At 36.3% G+C, this 25666-nt stretch overlaps 1 protein-coding gene across 2 annotated transcripts in view; it reads right to left on the bottom strand.

Annotated features, from left to right (window-relative positions):
• Window positions 1-25381, bottom strand: part of GABA-B-R1 (gamma-aminobutyric acid type B receptor subunit 1) — a 264127-nt gene extending 238746 nt beyond the window's left edge. For both annotated transcript variants that reach the window (XM_073080154.1, XM_073080153.1), the window contains exon 1: window positions 24935-25381. The gene's annotated coding sequence lies outside the window, so the exon portion shown is untranslated. The remainder of the gene's footprint in view (window positions 1-24934) is intronic.
• Window positions 25382-25666: the final 285 nt, after the last annotated feature.

Genomic DNA, 25666 nt, shown 5'->3' with positions numbered 1-25666 from the left:
CCATGGACTGTCATACAGTCCAATTTTTATATAAAAAAGATCTCCATCTATGTCCCTAAATTGTATCTTAACCATTCCAAATTGGAATAACACGTTAGAATATGCTCTAAATCCTCCCGAGATACGGGGAAATTCCCGTGCCCACCTGTACGTAAATAGGTCGCCGGTGTCTTAATTATTCGCTACTCTGCAATACTTTTCGCTTACTCAAACGTGTACCTGTTCCCTTCTTACCAAGTTAGGAACATCTTGTAAGCACCCGGATTAACGGAGGAGCCGAAGTTTTTATTAAAAATGTTCGATCATATCGCTAATACTTCTACCTGTGTTTGATACACCTAGTTCAGAAAAGCCAATATTGATGTTACCAGAGAGTTGTGTAAGATTTTATTAGTACTTTCCCATGTGTTTAAAAAGGGAACAAAGATAATTTTGGTACTCAATATTGCAATTTGCAATTTAGTATTTGGAACTCAAAACCAAGTTTTAAAACTTCTTAAGTATGATCAACAAATAAAATTTAAAAAGTGTGTAACGAGGGGGAAACCTTCAAAAGGTACCCTATGCCGTGGGAGCGGCACGGGGTTATGTGGGATTCTTACCGCACTAAAACCCCCACGGTGGCCATCCTCGGCGCTGCGTAGAGGACTCCGGGATCTCCAACGGAACGCAACCGGAGTCCACTTCGGCTGTTGGGCCCCGCCCAGGTGAGCTTGAAACTCATCACACCATCTGGTGTTCATGACGGTATGCGACCACACATACCGCCGTCCATCACGGGGTCGCTGGCCGGGCGGTTCGAGCTCCCACTCTTGCCGTCCGCAACCCCGGAAGCCCCCTTTTAGTCGCCTCTTACGACAGGCAGGGGATACCGTAGCCCTATTCTGGTTTCCGGAACTACAGGGACTGGGCGAAATAGACTATCACAACAATAACAATTACAGACAAACAAGTAAATTATATTAACTTGATGTATTTAGTTACATATAAGCACATAGGTCTTCTTACAAAATATTCGTATTACTCATATTGTAATTACTACATTGTGGGGTTAAAGAGATACACAGATATAGAGATTTTAATTACACCATAATACCAGTGCAATTACAATTCTGACATCGCGGATAAATTGTACAAGCTTAAAGCAGGGTGTAAGTCAAACATAGTTTGAACTTTGCACAAGGAATTCAAATCCATTTAGTTAACTTTGAGCGCTATTTAAATAAAGTTACCGTTAATCTGCGAGCACAAAACATGAGTTTACCAGTTTTAACTAGTTTAGGTGACAACTCGGGTCGCTTTGTAACGCCAGTGGAGTGTAATATCGGCTTATTGGAGACGCAGTATAGACGGGATTGCGATCCTCACTCCGCATATGAATACTGATGGGTACCTACAGATTGCATACGACATTTCCGTGCTTTGAACTGGTACGTAGCAGCCTTATTCGTCTTTATAAATCCTACTTACTTTTATTGTCGAGGTACAATAATTTCAAACATAAATAGCTTTGACGACAACATTGACAGTTGTTGGATAGCTTTGTAACACCAGTGGAGTGTAATATCGGTTTATTGGAGACGAAGTATTGAGGGGATCGCGATCCTGACTTCCGATATGAATACAGATGGCGTACGACATTTCCGTGCTTGGAACTGATAGGCAGTACCGTTATATATCGATTTCATAAATCCTTCTTATTTGTATTGGCGAGGTATAATTTAAAACAATTAGCCTTGATGACAACATGAACAACTATAGGGTCACTTTGTAACGCCAGTGGAGTGTAATATCGGTTTATTGGAGACGCAGTATTGACGGGATCGCGGTCCTCATTCCCGATATGAATACTGATGTCTACAGATTGCGTACGACATTTCCGTGCTTGGAGCTGATAGGCAGTACCGTTATATATCGATTTTATAAATTATTCTTATTTCTATTGGCGAGGTATAATGATTTCAAACATAATTAGCCTTGACGACAACATTGACAGATGTTGGGTCGCTTTGTAACACCAGTGGAATGTAATATGTATTTATTGGAGACGCAGTATTGACGGGATCGCGATCCTGACTTCCGATATGAATACAGATTGCGTACGACATTTCCGTGCTTGGAACTGATAGGCAGGACCGTTACCTATATATCGATTTCATAAATTATTCTTATTTCTATTGGCGAGGTACAATAATTTCAAACATAAATAGCCTTGACGACAACATTGACAGTTGTTGGATAGCTTTGAAACACCAGTGGAGTGTAATATCGGTTTATTGGAGACGCAGTATTGACGGGATCGCGATCCTCACTCCCGAAATGAATACAGATTGCGTACGACATTTCCGTGCTTGGAACTGATAGGTAGTACTGTTATATCGATTTTATAAATCATTCTTATTTGTAATGGCGAGGTACAATGATGTCAAACATAATTAGCCTTGACGACTACATTGACAACTATCAGGTCGCTTTGTAACACAGGTCGAGTATAATATTTATTGGAAACGAAGTATCGCCGGATCGCGATCCTCACTCCCAATATGAATACTGACAGTTTGCCTACAGAATGTACGTTCTTAGCACAGATAGGTGACGTCATTGTACACCGAAATCAGAGAGACAATAATTTCTTTGTGTTGGAGAGCCGTTTCTGTGATATATAATTAGTTTAAGTCACAACTGTCGAGTCGCATTGTAACGCCAGTGGATTATAATATCGGTGTAGACGCAGTATCAATGGAATCACGATCCACACTCCCGATATGAATACTGATGGGAACAGATTGCCTAAGAAAAGTGCGTGCTTAGAACAGATAGGCTGTGCCATTAAATAAATTGATTTTAGAATACCAATTTCATTGTATTCGACATGTAACATGTTGAATACAATGATATTGGTTTTCTAGTATATGTATACATACTCGTATCTCAAGACGTTCGTACTTAAGTATAAGTCAGTCAAAAATGTCATTGTCAACATAAGAATGCGATAAAGACTAGCCAAGTATTTTCTAACGCAAAACTCCAACATTGGAGCAGAATTCTGCTTTTACTTAAGTAAGTTCACTGGTATTTTTTTATAATATAGGAGTAGCGGACCAGCATGCAGTCTGATGGTAAGTGTCCCTTACCACACCCTTCAAACAAGAACACAGCAGAGCTTAACACTGCTGTTATAAGACTGAAATGGGTGTGGTGTGTCGCCGGAGTAAAACCACATAGGGTTCCTTCAAATATGTATTTTAATATTAAATTCAAAACTTCTAAACATTAATTCAAAATGCCTTTGATCGCTAATGATGACAAGGTTCGGGTCAGTGTACCACGGGTCCAGTGTAATTTTAGATTATTGGAGGCGTTGTATCCACGTTCCCGATCCTCTCCCGATATGAATACTGATGGCAACAGATTGCCAACGAAAAGCTCGTCCCTGGGACTGATAAGTGAAACTGTGTTGTACTTGAGTACATTTTGTAAAATCTCTATCAATTCATCAAGCATGAAATTCAGCTAATTACTCTGCTGCAAAAATTAATGTTTCTTTTTAACAAATACGTCTCTCATACTTTTGTCACTCCACTCCACTCCACTCCACTCAGACTTTTATGTAATAGATCCCATTTCTGGCACTGGCAATGGCACTGGAGTAGTAAGGGAAACATATTACCGAGGCGTTCCAGCTTAGTCCTCAGGGGTAGCGGCGCATCTGTGGCCGACCTCAGGTAGGAATATCTAATCCTATCTTGGGTTGATTACAGATGTCCATGGGCGGCAGTAGCCACTTACCATCAGGTTGACTGCATCCTCATCTGCTACTTCTATATTATAAAAAAAAACTCGCTGCAGTTCATACGGTTTGACGGATTTTAACATATGAGATTCCATTGCTGTTGGTATCAATTGTAGGAATGGCATACGCAAAATTAAGTTTTTATAGTAAGTCAAATTATGTATCAAGAATTTTAAATTCGCGCAAGTCGGTTCCGACAACTTGTTTCCTCTTTGAGAAGGGGTACTATTTGGCGCAATGCTTCACGTTAAAACTCCACGGATCGAAAGATATTGGAGGTTTTTGGAATCCGTGAATATGTTTCCACGTATTTGCATACACTTCGTTACAACTGATGCAGGGTGACGTTATATATGTGTTCCGGGATATAAAATCGCAACGGAAAATTTCGTCGCGTACCTAGTATATAAACTTATGCGTTCTTTCTTTGAAAATATAAAGAAATTGTTCAGTAAATTTAGAGAGAACGTCATTGTAATGATAATATATAAGGTATCATAATGAAAAAAAATAAAAGTAAGGATGGATAAAAGTTTGTACGATATCTGGCAAGTGTGCATTGGATTCTTAGGTTTCCCACTTATTAATAGGTAATATGTAAAAACATAAAAAAATACAACAAAAGTCACTTAGATACTAATCAGGTACTATTGTAGTGTCTAAAAATCTAGATTAAGGTATTTCCACAAACAAGTTACAAGACTGAAGTGAAGGATAATGATGATAATGTGTTTCCAGGCATGGAAGGTATTGTTGTATTTTTATTTTTCTATTCTGTTCTATTTTTAGAGAGGGGCAATGTTATTATTTCCATTCGTTACCCTTCTCGTGGTAATACACAAAGTATGTAGGTCACTGTTATAAGAAATTTATGAACAAAAATGTTATTTTCACCATAGACTTATTATGTCAAGTATAAAATTTACCAAGCAATTGTAATGTATACTTACACATCTAATTTAAATCGATTGAATGTACTTAATAAAATTTAATTAAGAAAATTCTTACGCTAATTTAATAAGTACCAATCGAAGCTCTGGAAGTCTAGGCATGAATACAGTAGTTAAGAGCACTGAAAAAAGTTTATTTATATTCCCGAAAAAATGAAGGATTTTTAAAAGTTATCTCGCATGTGGATGAAATATAGAATAACAGGTTTATTTAAAACTAGCTGACCCGGCAAACTTTGTACCGTCTCAAAATCTATTTATCAAATATATATCATATAAGATATAGCCTATGTTACTCGTGGATATTGTAGCTTTCGAATGGTGAAAGAATTTGTAAATTCGGTCCAGTAGTTGTTGAGCCTATTCATTACAACCAAACAAACAAACAAAGTTTTCCTCTTTATAATATTAGTGTAGATAAACAACTTCAAAAGTTTAATCTTCTTTAAAATTCTTGACTTACTCGTACATCTCTCATTCTTTTTCATACTTCTACCAATTTATAACCACGTCAGTAATCCTAGCGTGTATTACGCGATAAACCTTTATTTGTTATCCCTAATATTTTGCGAGCTTTATAGAGGAGTTGTAGTGGAATTTCGTATTCAATACGTAAGCAGAAACTAGGGCCATAACATTTTTCAGTACACACGTGATTGGAAATACGCGAATCACGTCGCGTCCGACCGAGGCACCGCTACTTCGAGTAAAGTGCCTATAGTGAGGACTGTTGGCAGTTGATACATATTTTTGTTTCAATTTGGAACTCGATGTGGTGTAGTGATGTACAGTGACCACGAGGGATTTACGTTTTTGTTTTAATTATTTTCAATGCAGATTTTACTAAAAATATACATAAACATCGTCGCGTCCGACCGAGGCACCGCTACTTCGAGTAAAGTGCCTATAGTGAGGCGAGGACTGTTGGCAATTGACACATATTTTTGTTTCAATTTGGAGCTCAGTGTGGTGTAGTGATGTAGAGTGACCACGAGGGATTTACCTTTTTATTTTAATTATTTTCAATGCAGATTTTACTAAACATATACATAAACATCGTCGCGTCCGACCGAGGCACCGCTACTTCGAGTAAAGTGCCTATAGTGAGGCGAGGACTATTGGCAGTTGATACATATTTTTGTTTCAATTTGGAACTCAGAGTGGTGTAGTGATGTAGAGTAGCCACGAAGAATTTACGTGTTTATTTTCTTTATTTTCAATTCACACGTTACTAGAAAAATAGATGAACGACGTCGCGTAGGACCGAGGCACCGCTACTTCGAGTAAAGTGCCTATAGTGAGGACTGTTGGCAGTTGATACATATTTTTGTTTTAATTTGGAACTCAGTGTGGTGTAGTGATGTGGAGTGGAAACGCAGAAGGGTAATTAGGCACTATACAGTAAGTTACATATTAATCGATTTTAACCTAATTTGTAATACGTAAACTTAAAATCGCAAGTTTGGATAAATTTAAAATCGTGTTTATATTTATTTTATTTTTAGTGGATGAGAAAAGTCAAAGTGCACCATTTGTCTTCCACTTACAACCTCACATGCTATTTCAAATACACTCCACTTGTCTCTTTGAGTGAAGCGCTTCGGATTTCGCAGTCCCAATTCCAAACCTCAGCATTGTTCAGAACGGAAAATATATTCAAGGAATAACCCTAAATGGAAGCAAGCTGCACACTTATGTATTCATGAAGCTGAGTGGGCTGTACAAGGAAGGGCCACTGCGATCGTCCTTGGGTCCTTGCTTTATTCGTTGTCAACATTCATATTGTTGACTATTTGGAAATATTTGTAGGAATAAAAATATTTTTATCCGACTCAGTAGCTCAGTGTAATAACGCTAAACGCTTTCTACACTCACAGCCCCACACTAGGATTCCCTGTGTCGTGGGTGCTATGGAAACACACAAAAACAAATACACAAACACCCAGACCCAGAAACAGACACCTAAATTCATCATTTAGATATCTGTCTGGCCGGGGATCGAACCCGGGACCCACTGCGCGTCAGACCAGTATGGTGACCGCTCCGCCATGCGGGACGTCAATATTTTTCGTATGTATGTGTAGAGAAAAATATTACTATTACTATTACCTACGAAAAATATTACTCCTACTTCCTAATTGCAGAGACAATACTCTTCTTTCGGTCAATTAGGCGTTAGTTAAGGCGTTTTACTTATAATAATCACATAGCATTTGCGAATCGGAAATTTTATTTAGGTATATAGTTTATACTAACACGAATTATTTGCTATAGAGCCAACGGTAGAATCCATGCGCTCGTGATTCTAACTAATGAAGGCTGGTATAAGAAACTTTTTTTCCAAAAAGTCAATGCTAATCAAACGATAGCAAACAAAAAATATTACCATGAAATAAATATTACGAGTTTGGACTTAATAAATACTCGTATATTTAAAAAGTAAAAGAAGATTGATCAAAGGAAAACTATTAGCAATGAAAGCATACACGAGGAAATTTCTTTGGAAATCTCTTTGGAATTCTCGAATCCCATTACACTTGTAGCCTCTCCGCTGCTTTCGACAGATATACCAGTCCTTCCTATCTCTTTGCAGCTTGTTTGTAATAGATAGCAATCTATATTAAAGCAGGCTATTACTTCAAGTATGTTTGTAGGAAGTTCTTCTGATTCTTTTCCGAGAAAAGAATGTGTATAAACGGACCTACCAATGCTTGCGTAGTCAATGAAGAGAGAGAACAAAATTGTTATTAAAATTGAAAAATTTTGGTATATGGGCCCGGGTTCAAACCTGTGACTGGTCATGTGTCATGCAGAAACAAACCTACCTGACCAGGTTTCGAATGTTAAATCCACTGTATCAGACCGGTGAAGTAACCTTAAGCCACGCGAGCTAACATATGATTAAATTGTTAATTTAACAGAAAATATTTGAAACAAGTTTTGTCAGCATTGCCTTAAGTAACGGTTTGCTGACGAAATCTAAAAAATAGTCTTGTAATAGCAGAACATAGCACTAATAATCACAGCTAAGGCTTGTCAGAAAAAAAGAAAATAACATAATCCTATTTTGTTTGCCAGACATTTCCCCCTCTTTGATGGACCGAGCTTACGGTGTTAGGTATTATTTCATTATTCCATAATGAGAATGTATAATCCAACCAGGCTTAATATGTTTTAATAACCTTTTACGACAGCTTACGCTATACAAGTTTAATCACATTATAATAACCCTTTGCGAAATAACTTTGTAAAACCTGGTAACTAGTAGGTACTTTGTGACAGTTTGACCGTCCAAACTGCTGTAAATTTAATTAATTTTATGCTTATATTGTATTTATCTCCTTTAATCTTGTAGGATAGTTTCATACATATTGTATTTTATGAAGGTGTTCTTTTTTATTAGATTGAATTAGTAAATGCGACGTTAGCTGAATGCATTACCTGATATTACTGATCTTAAGGACATGATCACTGCCGCCCATAGATAAGTATAGATATCTCACCGCCTTTTATTTGAAGGAAGCCATTAAATTACTTAAACGGCTGACAATTCTGTCAGCCATTTAATGGCTGTCATGGTGTAATTTACGCGGAATAATGCCGACATGCGCAGTTAATTGGTGCATAAACAAGAAATCGAATAAAAAGTACGGAGAATTATCGTTTCATTCGTAAATTACATTTTCATGTTAGGAGTGAGTAATCTTTACTGATCTATGTTGCCGCCACTGAGTATCTGTAATTCTGGAATGAATTGGAGTTGAATCTGAAGTCGGCCACAGAAACGTTGCTATCTCGTACTTGTGTCTCTTTTGTCATATTCTTGAAACCAGAATACAGTAAAGTTTGACATTGGTGTTATAAGGCAGATATAGATCTATTTTTACTATCTGTGATTTAAGAATGGTCACCATCTTCATAGTTGTCAACACTGTCACAACGAATTCACGAACCTACTGGGTACATACTATCGGGTCTTCATACCAAACCTGTCCCGTCATACCCATCTCAGCTTTTAATTATAACCACAATAGAAGCTAGCTTATACGACATTCTAATTACTAACGAAGCCTAGTAATTATTTTCTTGTGTCTCGTATTTCTCAAACAAACAAATACAAAATAGTGTCAGTTTTTTTTTTATTTTAGTTAACAAAATGTTATCTAGGTAAGTGTTCTTATATTATGACAAAAGTGTTGAGACAGGTAAGTATTCTTATATTCTGTTGTTAAGTCAAGTGTTGAGAAATCCAGTTCCTTTGTCAGTATTCAGGAGGGCTGCTACTTCCTAATAGGTCCCTCCAAATAACAAGTTCAATACCCATTTAAAAAGTGTTAAATCTTTCACGCTATTTTATATATTGGAATTAATACATCATCGTGAAACCAATTCCTGTCCCACTACGATAGAGGTTTAAGCATAGTCCATCGAACTGACGAAGTGCATATTGGCAGAAAGCTGCCTCTGAGAATTTTGTAATAAATACCACTATGCATACAAAAAGTTTTACATTTGTTGACATACACTAATAGTGATTGTTATATTTGTTCATAATTATCATAAAAAACAGTAATAAACACTAAGTACACGACAGGTGAGCCGTTCACCTCGCAACCGATTTAAATATGCAACGCCGTATTGATTGTCTCCGAGAATAACGCCCAGTGGAAATCCCTGAGACCGACCCAACCCCTACGAGCCAATCGACCGGCGACACTTGGGATCAAAAGCAACCTTTATTAAACTTACTTGCATCGACTTTAAATTTAACTACGAGTATCTGACTCGATAGTTTAATTTTACGTTTAAAACTTCACAACTATGTGAAAGACTGTTTCGAAAGAGTTAGAGATTTGGAGACATAAGTATAGGTGACCTTTAAATTACCTCATCAAAATCTTCGTGGCGTACCTAATCAAGGTCCCAGGTGAACAGATTCTTATAGAAAACAAACTTTCAGCCACTGAAAGGTCATTGGTCTCAGGGTACCTTCGCTGCGTAATGGACATCATAAAGAGTAAAGAGATTACAGCCATAGAAATGGTTATATCATAATTCCATTCGCGCTAACTTTTATAATAAAAACTTACAAACGATTAACATAAATTGTCTAAACGAGGACACATTTCGAGTTCAAATAGCCCGTGTCTTTTATTTTTATCCAGAAAAGCTATGTTTTTGCTAGAAAATATATTTGTACACATTTTTAATTACTCAAATCTACCATTGTTGTGGCGTTATTCGTAACTTTTATACCCTCTGTAATAACTTTGGATCACGCATAAGTTGAAATGGGGCATTGTATTCTACTTGACATCACAAAAGTGCGGAAAATACCGCGGGAAATACGCCAGTATGAAATATTTTTTGTCATGCTTTTTTATTTTGGTTTAGTGGAAAGAATAACAATGTTTAGCTCTTTATACTTGAACGTTATTTTATTTATGAACATGATTAAACATATTTAAGAAATATAGCTAATCCTACCTTTTGTAGTTTGATGTTTAGAATTCAATTAGAAAAAGTCCCGACTGCTTGAAAATATAGTTAGACCAATTTAGACGAATGTAACGACACCTCATAATCTGTTAAATTTGGACAAGCCATTCGGGCAGCAAGGCGTGCCAAAGTATGAGATAAACTTACATATGACATACATACATAAAAACATAAGGTCAAAAAAATTACCCGCCTCAGTCAGGTACAAAAAACTTAATACAAAATACTTAATAATATTACTCCAACGTATGATTTTCCGCCTCGTTTTCGTCTTTTTCATGTGTACCGTGTCATTGTTTTGTTTGTGTTGTTTTTTCTCTCTATTTTTGTTGCTTTAACACTAATACTAAATGTATCCTATCCTTTATAACCTATTCCTTCTCTAACTTCACGCACACTATCCTCCTTTCTTCGCTTGTCTCTCTTTTCTTTTTCATGCATAGGTCGTCTGGAAGAGATCGCTACTTAGCGATAAGACCGCCTATTGCATACTGTTTCACCTGTTATGTATATTGTGTATTGTAAAATTTCAACTGTAAGTAGGCAATAAAGAGTATTTTATCTTATCTTATCTTATCTTATCTTAATCTATCTTAATTTTAAAGATATAATTAAAATTACCTTTTTGCAATGCAACTTTTAAATCTGAGATGCTGAATAACTAGAAAAGTTCGAAACAGACGGAAAGTAAGCGAAACTTTACAAATTAAAAGGTATTTGAAACTGGCTGGCGACAAAAATAGTGTTGGAAAAGTAATAAAAACTATCAAACTTTAAAGCTATTGATGAAAACTAATACCTGCAAAATGGTTAGAGGGTTTTTAAAATTTAATTAAGTCGTATTTTCCGATTAGGGTTTGGGCAAAGTAAGTAATGTTTTCGATAATTCGGTATCAAGTAGGTATATCGGGAATATTTGTATCAGATTTTTAAAGGTAGGTAATAATAGGTAGAATCCTTTGCGGGTGGGCTTCGTGGGCACCACTGCCAAGTTTCTCATGTTAAAGTCTAAGCCTAATCTGGGGTTGAATATGAATGTCTGTGAGTGGCAGTAGCCACTTACCACCAGGTAGACTGCATGTTCATTTGCTACTTCAATATTATAATAATTCGCCAAGTACTCAAACTCGCTTATGGAGACTTCCGTGCCACCAAATGTTCATGATTTTTTACTTATTTTTATTCATTTAATTATTTTCAACAAACTTAGTTATATGAAACAAAAATAGATGGCGTTAGGGTGATGGTGAATGATACGTAAACAACGAATAATAAAATTAAAATAACTATATTAAATGCATAGATTAGTAAAGATTACTCACTCCTAACAAGAAAATGTACCCAGTTTTAAGAATTGAAATAGTTGCGTAAAAAAGTTTTGCCACTACTCCGTGCTAAAATGTCCCTAAAATATTTGAAATTATTATTATAAATTAATAATTTATTATGTAAATTACGCAGTATTAGTTATTTATTCGTTAATTTTCTTTAAAAATGTTTTTATTTTTCAAGAATTCAAAAAAAGAACTTACTATAATAAGCCGTTTGTGGCTTCATTCAATTTCAAGGCGGCGAAGTATCTTTACTAATCTATGATTAAATGTGTATTATGGTCCTTATTTGTATTTATTGTAATACCAGTATTTGTAAACGGATTGTAAAAATTTCAACCGTCTCCCTAGTACCTGTGGTTTAACAGTTAGATCGAAAAATGCTGAAAATACCGGTTTGTTGTATGGACCCCTTTAATATTCAACTTTATTTTATTTTTAGTATTTGTTGTTATAGCGGCCACCGTTATGCATCCTTTGTAAAAAAATCATGTGTCTATCTATCACGATTTCGGAGATATAGCCCTGTGACAGACGAACAGGCAGTAAAATCTTAGCAATAGGGTTCCGTTTTTACCCTTTGGTTACGGAACCCTAAAAAAATACATGCAAAAGTCTTACACACAAAAATATATAATTTGTTAATATCTTTTCACGCAAATCGTCATTTACAGAAACTTTATATCTTAAATATAATTTATTTTATTATAAAGAAGCTCTAGATATCAAATCCAATTTGGTAAATATTTGGCGATTGAAAGACGACTTAAAATAGGGAAGAATAACAGAAAAAGATATTGTAAATAAAATTGAATTGAGGGAAATGTTTAAATAAGGCTTTGACAGAATATAAGTAAATGTACAGAAGCTATTTGATTTCAATTTGTCGCCACTCAGTCTACTAACAAACCTTTAGTCATAGATTAGTAAAGATTACTCACTCCTAACAAGAAAATGTAACCAGTTTTGACATTTTTTTTATAATATAAGAATAGCAGACGAGCTTGCAGTCCATCTGATGGTAAGTGGCTACTGCCGCCCATGGACATCTGTAATCAACCCCAGATAGCTTTAGATATTCCTACCTGAGGTCGGCCACAGATGCGCCGCTACCCCTGAGGAATAAGCTAAAACTCCTCGGAAATGTCTGTCTCCCTTACCACACCCTTCAAAACGGAACACAGCAGCGCCTAACACTGCTGTTATTAGGTAGAAATAGGTGTGGCGGTGGTGCTGCCGGAGTCGAACCACAAAGGGTTCTACCACCTTCAATATATAGTTAAGTGAAATAGTTGCGTAAAAAAGTTCTGCCACATCTCCGTGCTAAAATCTCCCTAAAATATTTGACATACTTATTTATATAATATGTAAATTACGCAGTATTAGTTATTTATTCGTAAATTTTCTCTAAAAATGTTTTTATTTGTCAAAAATTCAAAAAATAACTTACAAATGAGCCTTTTGTGGCTTCATTCAATTTCAAGGCAGCGAAGTATCTTTACTTATCAAAGCCTTTAGTAAAGATATGATCGCATAATGCATACACTTATTGATGCTTAACTTAATGTAACCGTTTTTATATGAGCATTTGTTTTTTTGATTTGTTATTTTGTTTTTACCCGACTGCGGAGGGTAATGTCTGTAATGTCTGTGTCTGTATGTATGTCTCATTCTTTGGCACGCTCTACAACAGAAATGGCTTGACGTATTTCAACATATGAGGTGTTGTTGCATTCTTTTAAATTGTTAAATGACCATGGGCTAATTTTTTAAGCAGTTCGGCTTTTGTTTATAATTATTATTGGCAGCTTAATAATTCTCTTCACGAAGCTCTTACGCACATCCATTACGATACGTATTGTAGTTTAAATATTATATAAACCAGAGCAATAATTATATAACACACGCAATCATTATTGAAAGCTATGAAGTTGTCCTTTTACGACTATTCAGATATTTATATTCAAGAATATCCTAAGCTGTTTGAAGCACGTGAAATAGCTATCCTATGGATAGCTAGCTTATGGATATCTAAAGATGAAACTACATTTGGTATAATAAAATTAAAATTAACTTCAAATTGAACTGTATTTAATTGTTTATTACTACTACGCTCCCACAATTTATTGGTCTTATTTAGTATTGTATTGCTATGTACGAATTTCCAGGCTGAGACAGGCTTATCTATACCGAGTGTAGAACTTAAGCCTAAGGGTTAGGGTTTAGCGTATATGTGACAAACTTCAAGTATTTCGTCATGAAATTGGCGTAGCAAGCGATCATGCAATCCAGCTATAACTAAAATCCACCTATTTCAGGTCAGCCACAGACATATTGCTATCCCTAAGAACTAAAAATTGGAATACCTCGTATTAGTCCCATTTAATCCAACTTTTGTATAAGAACACAGGAGCGCTCAGTGATGCTATCATATGGCAAAGATGTAATAACGGACCCGTCACATTCGTAGCTACCTTTTTATTATAGAGTAGTTTACAAAAAAATACAGTTATACATATGATTATATTTACGGTGTACATTTAGCTAAGAATATTACAAAAATAAGAACATGATCCTTCAGTCGTATATTGAATATTCAGTGCTCAAGCAAATCTCATCATCCCTTTACGACAACTAGTGATAGTGACGACCCCTAACCCACCCGACAGCTCATCCGGCCTTTAGGGACACCCGTTTCGTATATTACTAAGTCCCGTTTATATACTACCCTTTGACCGGTGGGAATAGCAATAAATTAAAAAAGTTTCAGCGCTGGATCTCGACCTGAAAAGGCGGACACGTTGCTTTGCACCGAGGGTTATCAGATTTTTAATAATGCCTACACGAGCAGAGCGGTTTTGATGGAAAATTAATCTTTTTTATGGAAACAATATGGTGGAGCGTATCGCTATTGAGAGCAATCAGCTGGACGTAAAGAAGAAAAGGCTACTTTGTCTGGAAAAAACTATATCTTCAGCGTATCAAATGTAGGCTGAAAAAGGTTTGAAAGACGGTAAGACTCTTCGTAGCTCATCTAAGGTGGTAATATAAAATATAAATTCTATACCAAGTAAGGTAAAAGACTTCCTAAAGTCGATCACAAATGCGCCTGAGAACCTAGATGGATCTGAACAAGATTTACATATTTCAAACCAGAATACAGGTGAAAACACAATTTATACAAGATGAAAATAAGTATCAGGCCGTGAAAAAGAAGAATTTAAAGAAAATATCGCTGCTGTGTTCTGGCTAGAAGGGTGTGGTGAGGAAGACATACGTTTCGACATAGGCATTCCAGCTTAGTCCTCAGGGGTAGCGGTGCCTGTGTGGCCGACCTTGCATAGGAATCTAATCTTATCTGGAGTTGATTACAGATGTCCATGGCCGACATTAGCCACTTATCGTCAGGTGGACTACATGCTCGTCCGCTATTTTTACATAATATAGAAAGAAGACAATAAGCCAGTTGAAGGCAAAATGTTGATACCAACGATGGTACTGCTACAGTCTAACTACAAAGAGTCCTACTTCTTTTACCTGATGCTAATATAAAACTTGCCACTACAACTGAACGTTGAATGGCACTGGAGCAATAAGGTTACATAACTCCTAATGCTATGGTTATGTAAATGCTAAATTTAGTACAGTTTGAAATTCATGGAATTTATGAAATACCAGTTCTATATAAGAACGGCAAACATAAGTCTTAATCATCTGGAGTGACTTGCAATTCAACGAAGGTTTATCAAATCATGAAATGGCATGGTATTCATTACGAAAATTGTTCTGAAATGTAAGGTGGGTTCGTACCCTACAAGGGGTTTCGTTTTTACCCTATTGTAAAACTATAATGAAATCACTTTGTAGAAACAATGATATGATGATTAGGCATATTTAGGCAGCAAGTAGTATCAAAATAGAGAATAGTTATGTATTCCTTTTCAGAGCGATGAAGACCATCCTACATAACTAGGTACATGTCCGGTAGAATGTTCATAGGTCAACCTTGATTTTCTTTAATTGTTTTCTTAACTAGTATATCAAATGTTAAACTATTTAGCGGCGCGTGTCTGAGATTCAACCAGCCCAGTTTTACAGGCCAAATTCCATACCATCAGGATTCCACAGACTTCAGTTTAACAGGATTGTTGAGGTACCTATGATTTTAATTCAAATCGATCCTGACCAGCACTTACCTAATTTACTAGCATTACATTTCATGATCAACATCAACTTATTAGTGTCCCACTATTGGGCACGGATCTCCTGTCAGAATGAGAAAGATTAGGCCATAGTCCGCCGCGCTAGCCAAGTGCGACTTGGTAGACTTTTTTTTAATAATACATATTTTATTTTTGGAAATTCTGTTTTATTAGACTGGATTTTTTTAATAATATTTTATATTTGGAAATTCTGTTTTTATCCTAAGCTTCCTTATTTTTTGTCAGTCTGAGCTACATTACGTATGTTTTAGCCACATACTACAATAGTATAAACGAAGACAAGATTAGATTCAATAACGTTAGTCTAAGTTATTCCGACTCTGATCCCAAGTGAGCACGAAAGTACATTAGCACATGTTTCTGGCCACTCTGTCTTTCTTTTTTTGTTACTCTTAAATAAATTAGTTTATATGACTCTTCCTCTTTGTAGCAAACTACATTTTTCATGGTGCAAGGTTTAATCCGCGCTTATCCCATGTGAGCACGAACATTCATTTCACATCCTTCCCCAAGTCATTTCATTATTTGCAGCACTTAAATTGTGTTTCCTTCAGGATTTTCTACATATCACTCTCCTTATATCTAGATTGTTGTATAAGTAGCAAACGAGCATATAGTCCCTCTGATGGTAAGTAGCTAATGCCGCCCATAGACATTTGTAAACCCCAGATACGAGCAGATTTCCACCTAAGATCAGCCCAAGATGCGCTGAGATGCCTGAGGACTAAGCTGAAATGCCTTGGAATAGTATATCTCCTTTACCACCCCTTTCAAACCAAACCACAGCAGGGCTTCAAAGTGCTATTATTACGCAGCAATAGGTGTAGCGGTGGTGCCACCGAAGTTAAGCCACAGAGAGTTCTACCAACTTCAAAACACTTCACACGTCGTGTCGCAATTTTCTCTGATATAAGAAAAAAACTTTTTTGCATAGCTATGGGGCTCAATCCGCTCTAATCCCGTATGAGTACGACTAGATTCGGTAGAATCGGCATTCCTCCCAACGTTTTTACGTGTCGTGACGTAGGTGCTCTCGAGGTCGATCGTGAGGCCTTCGTTACCATTTGTGGAATTTTCAAGGAAACGAGCAATATTAACAAACAGAATTATTAGTAGTTTGTTTTAAGTGGATGTTATAACCGATTATTTTTATTCCATTACTGGCCACGGGTGTCCTCTAAGATAAGAACCAGTTATGGATCGATAGACTTCACGTACCTTTGGGAATATTGCCGAAACACCTTTGGCAGGTAGATTTTTTAAGCCATCTACCAATTTTAAGCCATCACGACAATTTTCTTGTAATTAAGAACTCAATATAGATCTATTACAAAATACACGTAATCACTGTACTTGCGGAAGGTTTTACAGCAGACTTGCGGTATCCATTCAGCTCTTTGAAAATAATTCGACCGTTGAATCTGACCTCGAACTTATTCAGCCTTACACTCGTATACTACAAACTTGTAGGGGGCTTTGCTAGTTCTGCACTTCACTCCGATTTGTAAGCATATTGGAAATGCAATGAAGGACTCCCGCTGGTAACTACTTCAGCTAAAAGCTACTTAGTTAATTTAATTACAACTATATCTTAAAACTACTACATAACTTCAGGATGTCAATATTAAAAAGAATCTGTCCTAAAACGGTTACCGTTAAAAGATAAAATAATATTACCTTTCTGAATTAAGTTGTAAGTAATTACATACGAAATTTTGCAAAGCAATTGTAAATTTACCAAGAGATCTCACGGATTATTCTAATTAAACCAATACTGGCCAGTAATTTAAGCCTAGATTTGCATAGATTTACATAAATCGAAAGCTAGATTCGACGTCGCCGTTATATATGAGCCCTAGATTAGTTTAGGTACAGCTCATCAAAGCTTCACTACTTTGTTTACTGGACATTTAAATACAGGCACATTTTTGGTTCTTTTTATCTGTATATATTAACTACATAAGTTAATATGGACCTGCCAGAAGCAGTTTTCTTACTAACTCCAAATAGGATTTTCAGATCCACGATTTTTATATCCACGTTTGGGATAGGGACTTTAAGCAGCCAAAACTCTCAAAGAATTTGATGGCGAAAAAAATGGTTTTCCTATGATGAGAAATATATTTGTATTTTGGGGGGTTTAGTTCTGAATTTATAAATAAAAGCTTGTAAATTTTTACCACCCCCTACGGGTCACGGACTTAAATATGCTATTTTCATTTTGGAGGGCGTGAACGTACACCAAAACACATTAATAGCTTATTAATTATCATAAACTAGTGGCCCTAAAGAGACGTAGGCCCGTTACAAAAAAGTCCTATCCTATCTTTCGCTCTAGCATCAATTATACATACACAAAATTTCATTAAAATCGGTTAGGCCATTACGGAAATTAGCGTGCCTAAACACCATGTCACGAGGTCCTTATATACTTTGTATTTAAAAAAAAAACGTAAAAACACTAAACTGTTTCGGAAATTGTGACGTCAAAAGAAAAACTGAAAGAGATAGCAGATAAGGACGTGCCAGTTCTTTCCTATGTCACACCAGTCAACATCCTTTCAAGAGCTCGTTACACATAGGGATCGTCGGGAAATTGTTGATGAATAAGGAATCTCACAATGGCGTCTGTCTGTGCCTGTAAGGCACGGATTCAAAGGACGTCACGGATCATACTACACAGAAAACTAACTTTTTATTTCTAGCACATGTTTTCGCAGATAATGTGAACGCGAAGTCTCTTTGTAATTTCTATATGTTGCTTATAGAGTGTGTTTTAAGGTAGAAATAGGGTATTTTTGTGGTTCGACTTCGGCAGCGCCACGCCTATTTCTGCCTTTTTTTATAATATAGGAGTAGCAGACGAGCATACAGTCCACCTGATGGTAAGTGGCTACTGCCGCCCATGGACATCTGTAATCAACCCCAGATAGGATTAGATATTCCCACCTGAGGTCGGCCACAGATGCGCCGCTACCCCTGAGGGCTAAGCTGGAACGCCTCTGAAAAGTCTGTCTCCCTTACCACACCCTTCAAACCGGAACACAGCAGCGCCTAACACTGCTATTATTAGGTAGAAATAGGTGTGGCGGTGGTGCCGCCGGAGTCGAACCACAAAGGGTTCTACCGCCTTCAAATAATAGCAGTATTAAGTGCTGCTGTGTACCGCTCCGAAGGATGTAGTAAGAGAAACATACCTACTTATCCGCGGCCATTCCAACTTAGTCTTCAGGGTAATAATGTCTATTGCCAACGTTAGTTAGAAATCTAATTTCGAGTTGATTACAGATGTCCATGGGTGGCAGTAGCCACTTGCAATCATGAGCTACATACTCGTTAACTTCTTCAATATTGTATAAACATAAACTACAGGCTCTAAAGTTAAGTGGTTTTCGAAATTTGTCATTTCAACTGCGATATAAAATTTATCAAGATAACAATTTAATCCATTCTTTCAAGGACTATCACAAATAATTGTTAAAGATAATTGAATCTAAATTTGTTTATTTTAGTTGATAGAACTCTTTGTGAACAAACTATAGAAGCACACCAATATTAAAAGACAGAAAGTATAATAATCGAATAACACAGAAGACTCTAATAATATCGTAGAATAACCAACATAGTATGAAACGTCTTCGGTTACACTAACTTGTCATTGTAATAGAACTGAGTCCCCGAGGACCAAAGTCCATTAGAACAGCAAACGTAGTTCTATCGAAGTGTTAAATGAAATTGCTATCCTAATATTATTAATACTACACATTGTACAATGTGGCAATTGTTCTGTATTCACATTGGAGTACAGTACAATAAATGTTTTAGAGTTCAGCTGTACGTTTCTAAGGAAAAATAAACGTAACTGATCCCAAAAAGATGCTCGAATGGAGACCACGACTGGGAAAAAGTAGTAGACAATGTTCCACGACCAAGTGGACTCTCCATAAAGCAGGAAAGCCGTTGAATTTACATGATTTTGGGCTATTTGCAGTGGGGTAGGTTAGAAAAACCCATTTTATGTCAGAGGAGGTTATTTGGCAGCGAATTACATATATATTATGGCTGTAAGATGGCTGTAAGATACATTATTATCATTCGGCACCTACATGTAGAGCATAGAGTTTTTGCAAGTTCAATTATGGTAATGTCGAATTAACGTAAGTAGTTATTTCAGAAAGTAAGAAATTACTATAGTGCTTAACACATATTCCATTCATTCTACTCACACTACTAACTCATATAACACTTAACAGGCAAGAGTAGTCAACTGTAGGATTGCAGGATTGCTGGGTTACTCTGTTGCCGGCCAAGTGATATTTCAATCATCTATTTGTGATATAACTGTGTGAATGAAGTCTAAAGGCAAATACCAAAGTAATCACCTAATCAAACTGCTGTGGAGGTATCGTCGACAAGAACTAACTACACAGTTAGTTTAGCTAATGTTCAGCTGAGTTCTAATACAAACTTAGCGATGCAGTAGAGACGATACTCTATGGGCTAAACAAAATTAGAACTACAAATTGCATTCCACATTAATGAACAACAAATATTTACAATATTTTTTGGGAATTAGAAAACTTAACCATTTAAAAAAACTCGAAAGATTTTAAACTTACGTCCGTATTTTTTTGAAATTTTGTCGACATTGACAAAAATTTAATGAGATCAATTTATCCCCCATTTTTGGATAAAAATGTTTAAGACAAATTAAGAGAGGTATCCACTTGTTAAGACAAGTATCTCCTTGTGTTAATTAAACTTCAACTTTTTATGGGGTTGTCGATAAATTAAATTTGCATTTTTTTGGTTAAGCAGCGTTTTAGTAAATTAATGCATAAGTTGTTGCTAAATATTACATTGTTTAATTATTAAATAACTATTTTTACAATTATTAGTCTAAAATCAAAATAATTCTTAAAGTGAATGGTTCGAAACGAATATGGTGATACCGGATTAGGGTAAGAAAACTAAAACCCACGAGACTTATCTCAATTCTATCCGAGGATTAAGATGCACGAATTAATACATTATTCAGCTGCTTCAGTGTAATTTAGCGGAGCCAGATCCACCGTCGAATTGATTAACGCCGGGTTTAGTCTCACAGAATTCCCGCAAAATATTTGCACATCACTAAATGACAGCCGACGAAACCCAAAGTCCCGGATCGAAAACAAGATAGATACTAAGTTAAAGCAACCTGTAGGACAAGTAATTAGTACTAACTTTAGTATCCAGAGTAGCGGTCTTATAACTAACTTTGTAGTACAGTCAATTCGGTGAGCTCCAGAACTTGTCGACGTAATAGAACCGTGCGGTTTTAGGTATTTACAAAATCGATCCTTAGTTAACAACTTGGTGTTATTGAATTTTATAGTTCAGTAAATATTTCTCAAGTTTAAATGTCGAGTGAATTTAGAATAATAGTATGTAAAGCAGGCCAAATTGATTGAAGCTTAATCATTATGCTATTATGCAAGGCTAAGAACTCACGGCGCGGTTTTATCCGCTCCCGCGAGCGAACGCGGAATCGCAACCCGCGTAGATGAAAATATAATGTAATCGTCACTACCATACCATACCATAAACCATACCATAAACAACCCATTACTGTCCCACTGCTGGGCACTGGTCTCCTCTCATTATGAGAAGGATTAGGCCATAGTCCACCGCGCTGGCCAAGTGCGTATTGGTAGACTTCACATACTCGTACCTTTGAGATTTTTTTTTATAAATCTCTCAGGTATGCAGGTTTCCTCACGATGTTTTCCTTCACCGTTTAGCAAGTGATAATTAATTTGTAATACGCACATAACTTTTTAAAAATCAGAGGTCCGTGCCTGGGGTTTGAACCTCGGACCCCTCGATCGAGAGGCCGGGCTTATTAACCACTAGGCTATCACTGCTATTATGTAATGGAAGAAGCTAATTGCCAATTTCACGATCACGATTTTGTCACATATTTTTCATGCATTAGTAATGTAATGGTAGAACTTAGAAAAATTCCACCCGTCACGCCTGTTCTGTCTTAAATCAGCAATTTAACACTGCGGCATTAACGTTTGAATCCAGATTGGGTTCGTTCTCAATACAATTCAAATAGAATAACTAAACTTTGCAATTTCAGAACAACTTTTTGCTCCATCATGTAAGTTGAAGATACCCTAAAATGATATTTGTAGCATTAAATTACTTCTTACTCGTAGCTCGTGTTATATTTAATCAATAACAAGATCTAAGTTCAACCAACTGAAAGACAACTAATCAGCTACTTTGTCTGCGTCTTGACATAAACTCACAGTGCAATTTACGGCTCTAGCAGACATGCTACTTTAGTATTGCGTTTTGGCAAATTCATTGACGCTAAATCTCGTTTTAGCGTTGGTGGTCGCAGTATGGAAAACGCGCGTTTTAACAGCGTGATAGCTGCGTTAATAACGTTTTTCGTGTTCAGTTGTTCGTTTGTCGTGTTGTTGTAAGTAGCTGTGATGTTCAAACGTGTGTAGGGTATAACGTTGAATCGCTGCTGCCGAAAAGCAGCTAAGTCTTCGTTCGCAAATGCATAAAGTCTCATGTCTGCTAGGGGCCTTATGCAATGGTCTTAGTGAGTTATATCTACGCTTACTTACTGCGAAGATATTCTAATAGAAGTGATCCCTGCGACTTAAGGATATTGGAGCAGAAATGTTGGTTTAATAAAAGTCTAAAATGAGACTAGATTCACTGTTGAATCGCTTTATTATACCTACAGTAAGAGTTTATCTAGTCAGATCATTATACAATGTCCCAAAATGAAATTCATTCCGACATAGACGTAAACAAATGAAGATGCACCAAAACCTATTAGGTATTTTCTGCGACGGGTCGGATGTGGAAGGTTACGTGTATTCTGTTCAGAAATGTGTTTAAAAGGAGGTTTTCCCTACTGCTTAAAAGCCTCAAGCCTATGTCACTCCCACAATTAGGATCAATCCAATGACATCTCATATCTATTAAACCGTTTGGGCATTAGGGTGTGCTAAAGAAGGAGACATACTCGTACAAACGTTGGGTTCCACAGTTGGGTCGTAAAAATGCTTTTTCTCGAACTAAGGTAGAAGATCAAAGCTTCAGACTGATGTCTACTACAACCTAACAACCTAAACAAATCACCTAGTTGTAGGTCCACAATGAAAGGTTAACTATTTATGTTCCGACGGTCGCGCCGCATCTATTTCTGCTTTACTAGCAGGAATGACGTTGTTGCTTAGTCTCCAGGGGTAAAAAGTGTTATTAAATGCTATCGACTTCAAAATTTAGTTCTATTTGGCGTTGCTTAGTGCAAGAATGGGTAAATTACATATACTTGACCATTTTCTTGTATTACAAAATACCAAATTGCTACCCACAATATAAATGCGAAGGTGGTAGAACCACAGTTCGACTCCGGCGGCACCACCGCCACACCTATTTCTGCCTAATAACAGCAATGTTACGCGCTGCTGTGTTCCGTTTTAAAGGGTGTGGTAAGGGAGACAGACTTTTCCGAGGCGTTCCAGCTTAGTCCTCAGTAGTAGCGGCGAATCTGTGGCCAACCTCAGGTAGGAATATCTAATCCTATCTGGGGTTGATTACAGATGTCCATGGGCGGCAGTAGCCACTTACCAACAGGTGGACTGCATGCTCGTATGCTACTCCTATATTATAAATAAAGGTTCAACTCCGATTTAAGATAACGTTAGGCATTAGCTGTAACCATTTTCAAGTCAGGTAGGTAATAAGAAGGGTGTCTACAAAGTAGCGGCGTCCTAGCATAACTAGACAGCCCAATTTAAAATGAGTAGGTAAGTGTTTTTAGTGAAACGCATATCAATCTCATTGTGAAAACTCATCAAGTGGCTAGGTTTCATATGGTCAGTGGAAAGAAAAATAATATTGATGTTCGAGCTCATTAACGTCAAAGAAAATGCCAGCTCGACATAATCCCATTAATTGTTTCCGTAATGAGACCAATAATATTCGTAGCCATGACCTTACATTAGCCCTTATTGACTTATGAAACGTAACAAATATAGGTATATGAATCAAAAGTAAACCAATACAGTGTGTGGTGTGTGAGTATTTTAAGAGAAAGTTTGTGATATTAAGGAAAAATACATAACAATCAAAGTTAATAATCAATATGATTAAATATTTCGTTTATGGCAACTCTAGGGCACTTAAGTATAGAAGTTTCCTTTCAGTTCACGATGTAACTTTCTACTTAAAGATATGAGAAGACTGCCGTTGCTTGTCCAAGGAACTGTGACCATATTCTTACTTGGTAATAAAAAATATTAATGCCTTTTATTAATAAAATAATCAATCTCTTTAATTTTTTCCTAAAAATTGACAAATGTCGATCTTTGATAAGCCTTTGGATAAATTTATCAATAATGGTCGTAATTTACTACAACCGTTATTGAATGATAACACGTTATAATTGGACTTCTTGACGTTTCCAAATTTAATTAACACATTTTTCTTTGGGAGATGTATAGTTTATCCTCCGTCGTAGAAATATATCCGGAGTATAATGATAACTCTTTTTAATAGTAGTAAAGTAAAATTATGTAGGTTCATAGATATTTTTTCTGGCAATCCAACTAACGATTAATTTTATCACATCTGCAGACTAATTAGGAGATAAAATTAACTGCCTATATAAGTCCCTGATATCTTACGTACCGATACCGATGCCGATACGTACCTACTTTTATTTTGCACATACCTACCTATATTCATCAATGAATAGACATTTGGTCGATGGGTAAAATAAAATCGTCGTTACTGTTATCGGCGTATCGTTTATATGAAATTAGAGTCAAGAATTTTTTAACCTGTTTAGCTTGATTAAAATCTAAATAGGCTACTACAATAGGCTAATAATAGGAAATAGTAGATATTGTGCTTCACAAATCATTCATTTTTATACAATTTTATATCGAATCAAAATAAATTTACATCACGGATGGTATAATATATTATATGGTTGTATCTTCATTACTGTCAGAACGAGTAATAACATTGGCGCCCAACGTGGGGCACGGGTTGCCCCGATTGTTAAGTAAGTGGGGGCGAAAGCTCAGTACTAAGCATAATTAATATCACCTGTCGTACCTTTATTATGCCTCGATTCTCATGGTTTCTGCTCTACAGCGTTCCAAAAATATCGATTCACGACGAATCCAGCATGTCGGCCGCCCTCTAGGGCAGACGGCTCTTCTCGCTCTATGTACACATAGGACACAACACGTCAAGCGAGATATCAAAACGGTTTCCCGCCACTAGTATTTTAACACTTCTTTTCTCACTCCATAAAAAATCTATAAAAACCCGAGGGACGTTACGGAATACACAATTTTTTAAATTATTTATAATTGTTCGACTCAAGATATGGTTGAAAAATAGCCTAAAAGTTTAAATTTGTTATTAAACGATAAACGGGATAACACACCGACCTCCCGCGCTTGCTCGACCCGACTGACTGAATTTCCTACATTTTCCCGGCGGCCGGCGCAAGCCTTCACCCCTTGTAATCGAGCACGTTAGCGACCATATAAATGTAAAAATGTATACGTCAATATCTATTACTGTTAAGTAATACGTTAATTAATTATATATAAAAGCAAATAGCCTATTGAATAATAGTTTAAAATACCTATATTGTTAAAATTTTTGATTTGGGTATATAGATTATGATGAGTGTACATCGCCGCCCTAATTTTAAGTAGAAAATATCTTAAAAAGGTTTAAATACTTAAAAAAATGAAGGGGTAAAGTAAAATATAATTTGCTAAGATTCCCTGTTATTTAATTTGTTATTTCTCTGTAATTTTTGTAAAGACTAAG

The sequence above is a fragment of the Epargyreus clarus genome, unplaced genomic scaffold, assembly GCF_041222505.1.
Source record: "Epargyreus clarus isolate Ecla_fem2 unplaced genomic scaffold, WU_Ecla_fem_2.2 ptg000014l, whole genome shotgun sequence".
NCBI lineage: Eukaryota > Metazoa > Arthropoda > Insecta > Lepidoptera > Hesperiidae > Epargyreus > Epargyreus clarus.
The sequence above is the reverse complement of the archived record's forward strand: the minus strand, read 5'-3'. Positions and strand labels throughout refer to the sequence as shown.